Genomic DNA, 13,015 nt, shown 5'->3' on the forward strand with positions numbered 1-13,015 from the left:
TCAGAGTGTTTTGTGGAATTTTTATGCTGTTTGTTTGATTATTTTGACTCACCCTATCGGTTGCTTCTTTTTTCGTTGTCACTGTGTAATAAAACAGCTTATTTAATTCAGTGAAGTTGGTAATTATAGCATCAACCATTTGAGTTCAAGAAATAAGATTTGCTGGACTGTGTTTGCTCTTTTGTAGGGGAACATCTACAGCATGCATCTAGCACATGTACTAAATTATTTTGTTAAGTGATAACTGTTTAATTTGTTTTTGTGAGGTGTATTAAATTTCTTCAGATTAATGAATTTTACATGTTCTTAGGATGAATATGGCACTAAACAACTTGCTTACAAATGTAAGCACATAGCTAAATGAAAACAGAATGATTTGGGGGGGGTACTCAGCAGCATATTGCACTAGGCATGAGCATCAATACCTCAAATGGACAACAGATCATATAGTTAGAGACATTACTATCCAGAATCATAAATAAGGAAGAAAGCTTTGTTATCTTACAAAGCAGTCCCTGCAGTCCTTGGTGGATGCACAGAAAAGAGCTGACTGTTGAAAGCAGCACAATTGGCACTGAATATCGTCAATGGGCTTCACTCCCCAGGCGACCCCAAGCTGCATTCTATTATTGAAGACCACTAGCTCATAGTATCGCACTGTAATAAAGAAGAATAAACGTGTTAATATAACAATAACCCACGTCTGGGTGTGATTAATGCTGGAAATAATGTCCTTGTATAACAGTGTTGTGCTGTTCCTCCACAGTTTTCCCCAGTATCCCGGAGCTTTCCTGATGTACTGCGTATGCATATGGAATTTTCATTCCCATGCTTACATAGTACATCACTGCTGTGTAAAGGAAGCAAAGGAGAAAGGAAGAGCCCCACTGTTTATTTTTGTTTGTTTTGTTTTTAATTAAAAAAAAAAAAGAAAGAAATTGGGAGACTTTCAACATATGGGAGCAAAAGGACAGAGAAAATAAAAGGATAATCAGGTATATTTCTCTAGTTTTGCGTGACATATCTAATTATCCTTTTGTTTTTCTCTGTCCCATCTGTCTCATTCTTTTGAAGTCTCTGTTTTTTTTTTTTTTTTTTAAATAAACTTTCAAAAAGAGAGAGTTTCCTTAGCATATATTAATAGAAGAAAGTCAAGGCAACTGGACTTTTTTCCATTGCTATATGCTTAATTTACAACAGGCACACTAGTTAGACTGAGCAATCAGCATGCTCATTTTTGAATGTTAATAGCCAGTCATTGTATAATAGGAAAATACTGCTAAGTCAGCCTTCATGAGGGACTTCTGGCTGCCCATCAACTTTTTAGCAGCTGGTTAAGGTATGTATAACTTAAAAAATGGGGTAGATATATGGTGCTGGCCTTAGGAATCCCTTTGAATACATAGTTTGTTTGTTGTTCATTTTTGTTTTATGAAAAACTTACAGCCGCTATCAGAAAAATTAATAAATCGCGTAAGTAATTCTCCACTCAGCTCAGCCTTAAAGCTTGGCGCGTAACATTTCCTATAGGTGATAAAACTGAAACTGATGCAACACTTACATGTTCTTATTCTTTCTGTAAAACTTTTGACAAAAGAATTCCCTGTGAAAATGTATTGACAAAAAAAAAAAAAACATGTTTATCAGCTCAGTTTCTTGATTTAAACAAGTCAGAGAGAGATGTACACTCTTTGGCATGCATTGAAGTTTTGGTTACCCTATTAGTTAAGCCAATGTTTATGTTTATATGTAGAATTGCAATAGAGCACTTGAATGGGTGAATGCAGAAGTCTACTTTTTTACTACATGCAGATTAATTGCTGCCATTTAAACTTAACCCATCGCACCAAGTGACATTAAAATTGATTTTGGGTGCATGCACATATATATATATATTTTGGCTTTAGTCTCCTTGTTTCTCGTTCTTTGATTTTGAGTGGGGTATACGGTAGTTTTTTATGGTTTTAGTTTCCTTGTTTCTGGCTCTTTGATTTTGAGTGGGGTGTACAGTAGTTTTTTATGGCTTTAGTCTCCTTGTTTCTGGTTCTTTGATTCTGAGTGGGGTATACAGTAGTTTTTTATGGTTTTAGTTTCCTTGTTTCTGGTTCTTTGATTTTGAGTGGGGTATATAGTAGTGGAGGTGGAAAACTGAGGAAATGGATGCAGACTTGATAAGACATGAAATTGCAGGTGTGCTGAAGACTACATTGTTAGTAGCACCAACATGCTTCTGGCAGGTTAGAGGAACGCTGTTATACTTGTTAAGCCAGTTGTTCCCAAACTTTTTTGATTCTCGGCTCCCTTGTTGAATCCAGGTTTTTCCAAGGCACGCCCCCATCAAATTCTAACTAGTCCTTACAGTCTGCAGTTCCATATCCATGTGATAATGAGCACCCCATAGCTACTAGCACCCAGGGTTAATTAAACCACACTGAGGGTGACATAAAACCAAATGCGTTAACAACCTCCAGCGCAAGTAGATGAAAAAATAGGTGTCACTAACTGCACACATGCATCTGCGTAGCCAGAAAAAAAGAAAACCACTAATACACATTAAAACTATTACAAGATGACAGATTTTGCATTACATTTACCACCTAGGTGGGTCAAGCGATTTGTATATGTTCCTTTATTATTTGTGCCTGCCCCATATTAGTTTGCACAGTGGCAATATCATAGTAGCCAATGAGGTTTATCTGAGGCATGATTATTGCTAATTGAAAACTAATCCCATGTTAGTTTGATGTCCAGAGGTAGCCCCTTGGTGCAAAACACCTGTAAAATGTTCGAGAGAAGAAAAGCATAATATTAGCCTCACGAGTATATAGTCACCAATGATTAAGTTATTATACGAATCATTGCTATCGGAATTTTAAAAAGAAAAAAAAATGCATGGGCATTAAATTGCAGGCTGAGAACTAGATGCCTAGAGTCACATTATTATGCAAGTTAAATAAGCTTATACAAACATTCGTTATCAATAAATGTATGGGGTAAGCATTCCCAGACCTTCTATTCCAAGCAAATAAGACAGCGTTCTTCTTTGGGGCCCTCTGCTATGATTTAAAGGCCAGCACTATAATTTTTAATGTTCAGAGACTGACAGGTCTGAAATACACAGACTGTGGGAGTGCACGAAATAAAAAGCAACGGAACAATTGACAAATTTAAAACACCGCCAAGGATGCCTTGCCTATACTGCTCAAGAGAACAAGACAGTGTTAAACTCGTAGCTGCGCTATGTGAATGGTGTGCAGATCAGTAGAAACTTTCATTATTTGAAGATAAAATCTGCCTACCGATGTGTTTCTATGTATTGTCAATATTAAATGGTTGTTAAGAAAATCAAACTCAGGACTGCAGAATTAGCAACTAACTGTCTGTACTAAACTAGGTCACAAATATGCAAGTTCAGGTATAAAGAGCCCTCTTGGTGAGCGAGTTCCTGTACTTTTACTAAGATGGGCTGACACATAAATTAAAGAGTTCAGAACTATCCGGGACTGTAATCCAGCCTTATTAACAAGGCTCACTGTGGTCAAGTGCTGTAAGAAAAGAAATTATACAATCATATACTGTTGCAGAAAAGAGACCACCCCCCACCAGCTAGAACTCACAAAATCCAGAGTACTATTAAGTGTGGTTCACTAAGGCTTAAACAGAAACAATGGGAATGAGGATCTACATAAACCATCTCAAAATGTACTTATTTTACTGCCTGCACTTTAACAAAGTCATTTTTGTGTTTAAAGTACCTACACACTCAAGTGCGATAGCCATTTCTTTGCATTTAAAGTGTTTTTTTTATTTTCTGAAAAAAAAAAAAAAAATACTTGTTTTCCCACCTTTCTAAGCTGGTGTAGTCCAGTTTTCAGGTTAGTGCTGAATTCAGGGCTGTGTTACAAGTTTCTGTGTTTGCCCATACCTTACTTAGATAGAAGGAAGTATCTCTGTTCACCTGTGAGAGAGGGGAGCTTTGAGCAGCCTATTTGTCCCTGGAGGAGTAGTTTCAGCCCAGACATTAGTAGTTTAGTGGGCATTTTGGGCTAATTTCTATCTCTTTCATTTCCCTGTTATAAAACCCACATTAGCGCGGTTTTGCATGCTGGGCAGCGCCGGTTAGCTAGGGTATAAGTATTCCCGGCTCCACAAAGTCTGCTCTTCAATTTTTCCCTTGGAACTAGGCAAACTTTCAACTTAATCACTCAAACCATTCACTTCTCATCCCGGCACTTGCTCAAAACTCATAGCAAGCACTAATAAACCTTAGCAGTAGACCCCCCCAATACTGTAGAGAAGGACAAGGCTCTGTATTCGACCCTACCAGCTAATCAGTAAAACAGCTCACTGTACCTTTCCAGGCATGTAAAAGGGCAGTTTCAGGTGTACTCTCTGGTCCAACTGGTGAATCTGGGCATTTAGAGGCAATGTTACAACTGCCTCATGTACACAGACAACCCTCTCGTCCTGCTACCAAACACTAATACATGCGAGAGATGCAGTTATACAGCCAAACTGGAGGCTAAGCTCTCTCAACCCAAGACTGGACCAGACAGTCAAGAGAAGGGAATTACTTGCATCACACCACCAGTCTCACATAGACCTATGAAACCAGCACCGTCAAAAAACACACATAAATACACGAAAACCTACTCGGAGGCTCTAAATAAAAATCTGCAAAAGCAACAGAGACCTCCAAAGCAGACATCCAAGCAACCTCCACCCCCCCAACACAAACCATGAAAACACATACTTCACAAAACCAGTGTGTCATGCAATCACAGCCCTTAAGGCAAAATAATATACCCAACACACTAGTCATAGGTGACACTATAGTCAGGCACACTGACGTCCCATTCACTAGGTTGAACAAAGAGAAGGTTACTGTTAGCTGCCTGTTGGGTGCCAGGATCCACCACATAACACAAACACTCAGGTCATTCCAGAACAAGTACAAATACGACTCTGTCATTGTCCATGTTGGTGTGAATGACCTGAGCCGTACCTCCCTGGACTACATGAAGAGAGACATGGAGAGCTCTTTGATCACATAGCCCAGGCCAGTATGACCCTGATCCTGAGTAGCATCCTGCCCTCAACCAAGAATGATACCACGATATAAAGAAAAAATGATCAATTTCAACAATTGGCTAAGCTTCTGGCATCATTCAAAGGAGATCCAGTGTCTGTCAGCCTGGGATGACATGCTTGACAAGCCACGCTGCTTCGCTAGAGATGGCTTGCACCTGTCACCCTTAGGCTTTCAAATAATGGCCAAGGCTCTTGCCACCCCATAGTGCCTTTTTTAGGCAAGGCCGAAAAGACAAACCAACCACCGGAAATAGCACAAGTAACAAAAAACTGAGGGTAATGCTACTCAATGCCAGAAGTCTAAACCTCAACATGCACACACTCGAGGCACTCCTCAGTATGGAGAACATCGATATATGTGCAGTAAGAGAAACCTGGTTTAAGGCTCCAGAGAGCACCAGTATTGCCAGGCTACAACTCATACCATACATTTCGGCCACAAAACCCGGGCCGAAATACAAAAGTGGGGGCGTATCCATATTCATCAAGGATACCCACACCTCCAGATTAGTAGCACAACACGATGCTTCAGAGATCATCCACCTGCAACTAAAATGGGTAGAACTGCAATTCAAATTGTAGCTTGCTACAGATCACCCACCATGTCCCAGGAAACCCCATTCCACATTTCTGAAAACACTGGGAAACAAACGTCCTATCAAACACCCTGATATTGGGTGATTTCAATTACCCAAACATTAACTGGGAGAACTACTCAAGTACTAACTCCCTTGCCCAACATTTCCTAGAATTTATAAACTCAAACACCCTGGATCAACTGGTCAACACCCCCACTAGAGGTGACAACATATTGGACCTGGTCATCAGCAACACGGGCGATCGGTGTTCCACTCCGGAGGTCAACCCCTCGCTGATTAGATCTAACCATAAACTAATCACTCTGGATATCCACATTCCGCCCCCACCCCTGGTCAAAGAAACCAGCGTGAAAAACTTTTCAAAAGCAAACTTCACATTACTTAAGACTGAGGTGGAAAGTTTCAAATCCCCATGCTAAATGATAATGCTGCCCAAGCTGCAAAATCCTTTACTAATGCACTCTACGAGCAGCTACAAGAATTTATGGATCGTGCTATCCCAAGCAAAACCAAGACTCACTCCTCCAAGAAAAGAAAACCAGTCTAGTGGACCCCTGCCATAAACAAGCTATACAACAGAAGGAGGAAACTAGTACAAAAAAGAGTAAAATCCCAAGAAGGAAGACATCCCTGATCAGTATCAGCAAGAAACTATGATCCCTCATAAAATCATCCACGGCGAGCTTCAAAAGAAAAATTGCCAAGGACTCCAAAGATAATCACAAGGCATTCTTTAGCTATGTCAAGAATCTTAAGTGGCAATTACCAGATCTGCTTGGAGTTAGTGCAAAATGGCACAAAATACACTGAACTGACCGATATCGCCAACATCCTGGCAGACAGGTTCAGCGCAAACTTCACCCCCAAAAGGGCCCATAACCATACCAGAAGAATATAGTGCCCCTGAAATCATAGACACTCAGGTTAAAACAGCCCTCTCCAAAGCCAAAAACACAGCATCAATGGGACCGGATGGTGTCCCAGGTTGTGTCCTATATGATCTCAAAGATGAACTAACCCCTCACCTAAGCACAATGTTCAAACTCAGCCTCTCCACAGGTTACATGCCTATAGAGTGGCGCATAGCAATGGTTATTCCGCTCCACAAAGGTGGAGACACAACAGACCCCGAGAACTATTGCCCTATAAGCCTAACTAGCTTGGTCTGCAAGGCTATGGAGCACATCATCATGGATCTCATTAACAGAGACATTGGGAACCACCAAACACTGGACCCTACCCAGTTCGGCTTTGTTAAGGGCAGATCATGCCTCTTAAACCTGGTGGACTACTTTGAGACAGTTACCAAGGCTATAGATGAGGGAAAAGTGGACCACACAGCCTACCTAGACCTCGCAAAGGCCTTCAACACCATTCCCCATTCTGGTATTATAGACAAGCTCACCAGCCTGAACATAAACCCCTACGTCACGAGATGGTTTGCCACGTGGCTCATGAACAGAACCCATATGGTAAGAGTTGTGGGAGCTAGGTCTGACTATAAACCGGTTACAAGTGGCATTCTCCCAGGCCTCAGTCCTAGAACCCCTCCTGTTCGGCATATACTTCTCAGAGGTACAGGCAAGCACAGGAGGACTATGGCTGACCAAGTTCGCAGATGACTGCAAACTAGGTGCTATAATTGACTCTCTGGCTGACACAGACATCCCCCAGAAGGGTCTCACTGAGACAGATACCTTGTGTCAAAACCATGGCCTCAAGCTAAATGCCAAAAAGTGCATAGTCATCCCCTTTGGAAAAAACAAAGTACCCACAAACTACCACATAGGTGGTAGCCCCCTAAATATGGCAGACGAAATAAGGGATCTGGGGACCCAAGTAGATAGTAATCTCTCCTTTGATGATCATATTACCAAAGTGGTTAGAAAATCCTTCTATGTGGGCCACCTAATTACAAAAGGGTTTGCATCCAGATCAAAAGAGGTCATTGTGCCCCTCTACGCATCACTCATCAGAGCCATCATAGAATACAACTCCCCATTTGGGATGTACCTTACAAGACACCTGCAACATCTGGAAAGACCACAAAAGTACCTCACCAAGAGGATCACTGGCCTCAAACAGATGCCCTATGCATCTCGACTGAAGAAACTCCAGCTGTACTTGGTTGCATACCGCCTACTCAGAGGTGATCTCTGCTGACATACAAGGCCATGTCCAACCCAGAATTGATGGACATGCTCCACCTAAAGAAAACCATATCCCCTCGAACTACATGCTCTAGGGATCTAAACCTGACCACAACAATAAATAGGACATGCTGGAGGGATAGATTCCTGTCCCAGAGACTTCCCATGTACTGGAACAAGATTCCAAACTACATTAGGCAGAGCTCTTCACTAACACTCTTCAAGACAAACCTTGACGAGTGGATGGGAAACAAGAAGTTTACCCCAGGGATCACTTCAGTGGCTCTGCTAGACAGAAGCACAGGGAATTAATCTAAGGGGGCAGCGAAAGCCAACACATTCCGGCTAGGTTTATAAAAGCCTTTGGGCAAATAGCCTAGTACCTATCTATGAACTAAAACCATCTACAATATCAGCAATAAATCCAGGAGATTATACTAAACGAAACAATACAACTCCCTTCCAAGGTACTGAAAAAAAAGAGGCAGTCAGAATAATAAAAATAACATACAATACTAACCCCTGGAACACAGAACAACTTAGTATCCATCACTACCTATCTATTTTGTATACACTCAAACAACCATTCAGAGCGACATTAAACAATCTAGAGTCATAAAAGTAGCCTTTCACTTCCTAGCAAGAACCGTATTTATTTGCACACGTTCATGTAGTATTACTGTACTTCTGAATACCTGTTAGCTTTCATTAATAACTAAAGATATCAACCCCATATTACTGTCTCGGTCCTCTCTTGTGCCGTCCTGGTTGCTTACTTGCACCCCTCAAGGCCCATAGACACAAACACTTCAAGGCAACATTATGACACCCTGCCCACTAGCAGCCTCCTCTGTAGGCGTGATGCAGGCTGGGAAGTCAGAGACGATAAGCACGGTAGGATAGGCAATGTATGTTTTTTTTTCCCAACAAAATACAGCCGTGTGTGTGATAGATTTGCCTGGAGAGCTAAGAGTTCAAGGGAAGCAAAAAGTCATGTTATAATGTTTTATTTTTTGCGTGAAAAATCTGGTGTGGTTGCAAATAACCCAAAACTGCAACATTTTGGGAACACGGGGAAGAATATGTGTCTATGGTACTGGTGACCTGTATTTAGAAAGCAGTCAGCAGCTAATATGCTGGCAATGAGAAAGATTGATGGACTGAAAACCACAGGTGGCCCAAAATCCAGGGAAAGCTGTTGGATTGTTGCAGAAATGAGGCTGGTGGTTTATTTTGCGGCTAAGCTTATTAGTTCATGGCGTCCCCTGTGAGGAAGCCACGGAGCACACTTTCGGAACCCCTGTGTTAAGCACTTGTCCTTTCTCCATGTATGCATAAGTATTGGGTTAGTTTGGCCCATCAGGTACAAAGGTGTTTGATCCTTTGTAAGCTTATTCTGTTCTTTCTGACTATCATTGTTAGATGCATACTGCTGTTTTGCAGTACAGATTTGTGGATAATATGTATGTGACTGAGATGCTTTGAAATGAATAGAAGAATCCTACATGCAACTGCTGCTCCAGTGTGCAATCAAGTAATTTATATTTCAGTTTCTTTGGAGATATTAATGCTGGAATGCAGGGGTCCCCAAAGTGTGCACTGCGGTGCTTTGGGGAGCCGCAGCTTCCTCACAGGGGCATCACAAACTAATAAGCTTAGCCACAAAATAAACCATAAACTAATAAACTTAGTTACTAAGCTTATTAGTTTGCGGTTTATTTTGCGGCGGCGCTATGTCTTATAGCTTGTCTATTATATGATTAAAGGAGGATTAACAGGCAGAATCTCTAGATCATGTGGTTGTGTTATGCATATAAGCTTTTTCCCTCTGCGACCAACATGCCTTGCTGAGTTACTTTCGTCCTTCTGCTAACTTCAGTCCATCACTTCCTTTGTTTACAAGATGACCCTTTACTCTTTGGCATCCAGCTTAATTTCTGTAACAATCCAAAAGCTTTACCTGGATTTTGGGCCACCTATGATTTTCAGTCCATCAATCTTTCTCATTGCCAACATATTAGCTGCTGACTGCTTTCTAAATACACACCACCAATACCATAGACACACATTCTTCCCCGTACTTGCTTTTTTAAAGGACAGCTATCAAGCTAAGAAAAGTTTTTCTTATCTCAGAGTACGTTTCCCCAATTACATATTGACCCTTCCATCACTACATGCAAATAATGCGATTTAGCAGTTCCAACATTAGGATTCCTCCTACGGTTAGGTTCACCTTTTCAGAAAGTCAGTGATATGGTATAAACATAATACTTTTTAAGGATAATATTTTTTGTTAAATGGAAATGTTCACAGTGCAAGACTAAGCTCTTTCCAGTCAAATTATGAATATCATGAGAAGTATCAGCTGACAAGCTGCTTATGCAGCGACCATCTTGGATGGAATCATCACTATATATTTAATTCTAAAGCCATATACTTGCCAGTTGCCATATAGTGCCCTCAGAATGTTGGTCTTCAGAAATTTAAAGAATAGTTTCTTCTTACTGCACATACTCAAATGAAGCGTTGTTCTGTAGAGCTTTCCTTATGAAACGTATTAAGGCTTTTGAGCTTTTTCTTAAACTGCATCAGACATTATTTAAGATAAATGAATAATTCATTATTTCAAAAAAGGAGTTATGCCTTTCCTTAGATATACAGAAAGAAATACAAAATATGAATGCTGAGGCTAAATAAGGAGGATCCAAAAAGAGTGAAACAAGTGAAAAGCAGTGCTGCTAAATCATTTCTTCTCTGCTGCCATAAAGAGAGAGTAGGGGGAAGTACTGAATTTAATCAGTAAAAGTGCCCATGATAACGGGCAAATCATAGATGGTCTTTTCACTATATAAATGGTTACAAAAACCTCCTAAAACTGTTTATGGGATCAGAAAAGACCCTTTCAACCAAGACCCATATAGTACGAAGGTCATAAAACTATAAAGTATGAAGCTATTCAATTGCTATATGCAATGTCAAAGAGACCTACAATACAAAGAACTAACCTAAAAAGTAAGAATAAACATCCTCTCAAGCAAGCCCAGAGTAAATACTTCAAAAATAGATCAGTCATTTAGTCAGGCAATCTCCCACCTTGATTTTATTCATCCATGACCTTGCATACTGTCTGTACACTCTGTGATGCTCCATTCACTTTCATCCTACTTACCTCTCTTTCTTTCTATTTGAAATCCTTTCGTCCTACCCAATCTACATATGTACTACTACTCCCATTCCTCTATCCAGTCCTGTCTACCTAGTCAATCCCTTATTCCCTGTCACTGCTATGTCCCTAGAAGCTCCAATTTTTTTGTCTCTCACTCTACAGATCATTTAATAACTGATCTTTCAAATATCAAATTAGCAAAATATGGGTTTTTACTCTTAGCCTCTATTATGTTATAGGCTTGTAGGTAAATGTTAGGCAATCAATATGCAAACTATTACAAGTCTAGCCAAAGTCAGAATCAAATCCTGTACCTTATATCTGTGAGGCAAAGACCTTAACCATTATGACTTTTCTCCCACCCTTAAAAGGGTAAACAAAGGTCTTGATGAGATTTTAATTCATGATCCCTGGTTTACTATGCCAGTGCTCCAACACCTGAGCTACAAGGCCATATTAGCATCTTTATACATATTTGGATAGTTCTGATTTAGTATACATTAAATATATTGCTGTATATATTGACATCTCCTTCGACCCAGTCCTTTCCTGAAAACTGAGACATACAAACCTATTTTTCAACAATGTTAATGTAATCCTTAAATCCATTTTTGACATTTATTAATTGCTCATTGTATTTACTTTCAGTAATGTTTGCATTCTGTACGTCTTTTTTTCCTGATGTTTTTAGTTGTAAACACCAGGCTGAGCCTGAAAACATTTCTGATGGATTAGTGCTCTATCCTGATTGACAAATACATAAATAAATGAATGAATAAATAAAAACAAATATATTCCTTAGCCATGTATAACACACTGCTAGAGATGGTATATTTATAGTGCTTCCAGCTCACATGGCGGTTTTTCATTTCATTGTGGAGTAAAGGTTACCTGTTAAAAATTAAAATAATTGTGTTCTTTTAGGGTCAACCCCCTCTGCACCTCCCATGTGGGGATAACCCCCCATACCCCTTTTTAATTATAGATGGCAACTCACACATTAAACATCCATGGGAAAAGGTGAATACTCTATCCCCAAAGCCATACAGTCTGACCATTCAGTAACAAAGCCATTTCCAAATTGTCAGCTTTTTCTCTGTGAGGAAATCAAATGATGCTATATGAGACATGAGCTCTAGGATCTTACTCTACAATAGAATATCACAACAGTAATGTGCACTTTACATTTATACTAATCCATCACCAGTCAGTTTATGTTTACCAACACCATGTACAAGTTGTAGCATAAGAGTATTCCAAAAATCTGCATAGTAAACTCATTTATTTTTTGGGTAACAGGGCAAAGGTTTGACATCTGAAATAAGTAAAAAATACAATGCTACTGCATGTGTAACTAATGCATAAAATACTGTTTAAACTAAGAGCTACAAAGCAGATAGTTTAAGAAGGTACATAGAGCTTATAAGCCACCTTCTTTTTTATGGTGAAGTTAAAGAAAAATCAGGTGGAGAGATGGAATAGGAGCTAAAAGGACAGCCAGGCAAAATGCACCTGCTGTGATGTTCAACAGGCAGTAATATGGAATAGGCTGTGCAGTTATATTATGCAGTTAGAAATTTTAAGTTGAATCAAAATCAGATTACTTCTAATGTGGGTGCAGCAACAAGCAAGTAAAAACTGAAATGATGCATTCTTGTGAGTTTCTAAAAATACCAAAAACAACAGATTAAAACTTAAGAATCTTAAAATTGATTTTACAAGATGGCTGCACACTGACCAACAGCTTAACTTCAGTTCTCCAAGTGTGAAAAAAACTGAAAGACAAGGGCAAGGAACTCTGTCAATTTAGGAAATTCAGTTACTGGATAGTAAGTAATCTGCCTGGATGCCAGCAATGAAGAAACAGACAGCTTGAAAGAAAATCAACTAGAAAAGGTGAAGAGAAAACATGACTTGGAAGAATCCTGCAGTGGTTTAGCAAAAAGCAGTTCAAGCTCCAGCTTTAGTACAAGACGTGGCTTCCAGTAAGCTAAAGGAAAAAATAAATC

At 39.8% G+C, this 13,015-nt stretch overlaps 1 protein-coding gene and 1 pseudogene across 2 annotated transcripts in view; one reads left to right on the forward strand and one right to left on the reverse strand.

Annotated features, from left to right (window-relative positions):
- The window catches only part of PDZD2 (PDZ domain containing 2), a 2,738,687-nt gene that overhangs the window by 1,226,899 nt on the left and 1,498,773 nt on the right, over positions 1 to 13,015 (reverse strand). The gene's annotated exons all lie outside the window — the stretch shown is intronic.
- LOC122817207 lies at positions 2,654 to 2,804 on the forward strand (annotated as a pseudogene).

The sequence above is a fragment of the Protopterus annectens genome, chromosome 1.part1 (assembly GCF_019279795.1).
Source record: "Protopterus annectens isolate FY-2018-M chromosome 1.part1, PAN1.0, whole genome shotgun sequence".
Classification (NCBI taxonomy): domain Eukaryota; kingdom Metazoa; phylum Chordata; order Ceratodontiformes; family Protopteridae; genus Protopterus; species Protopterus annectens.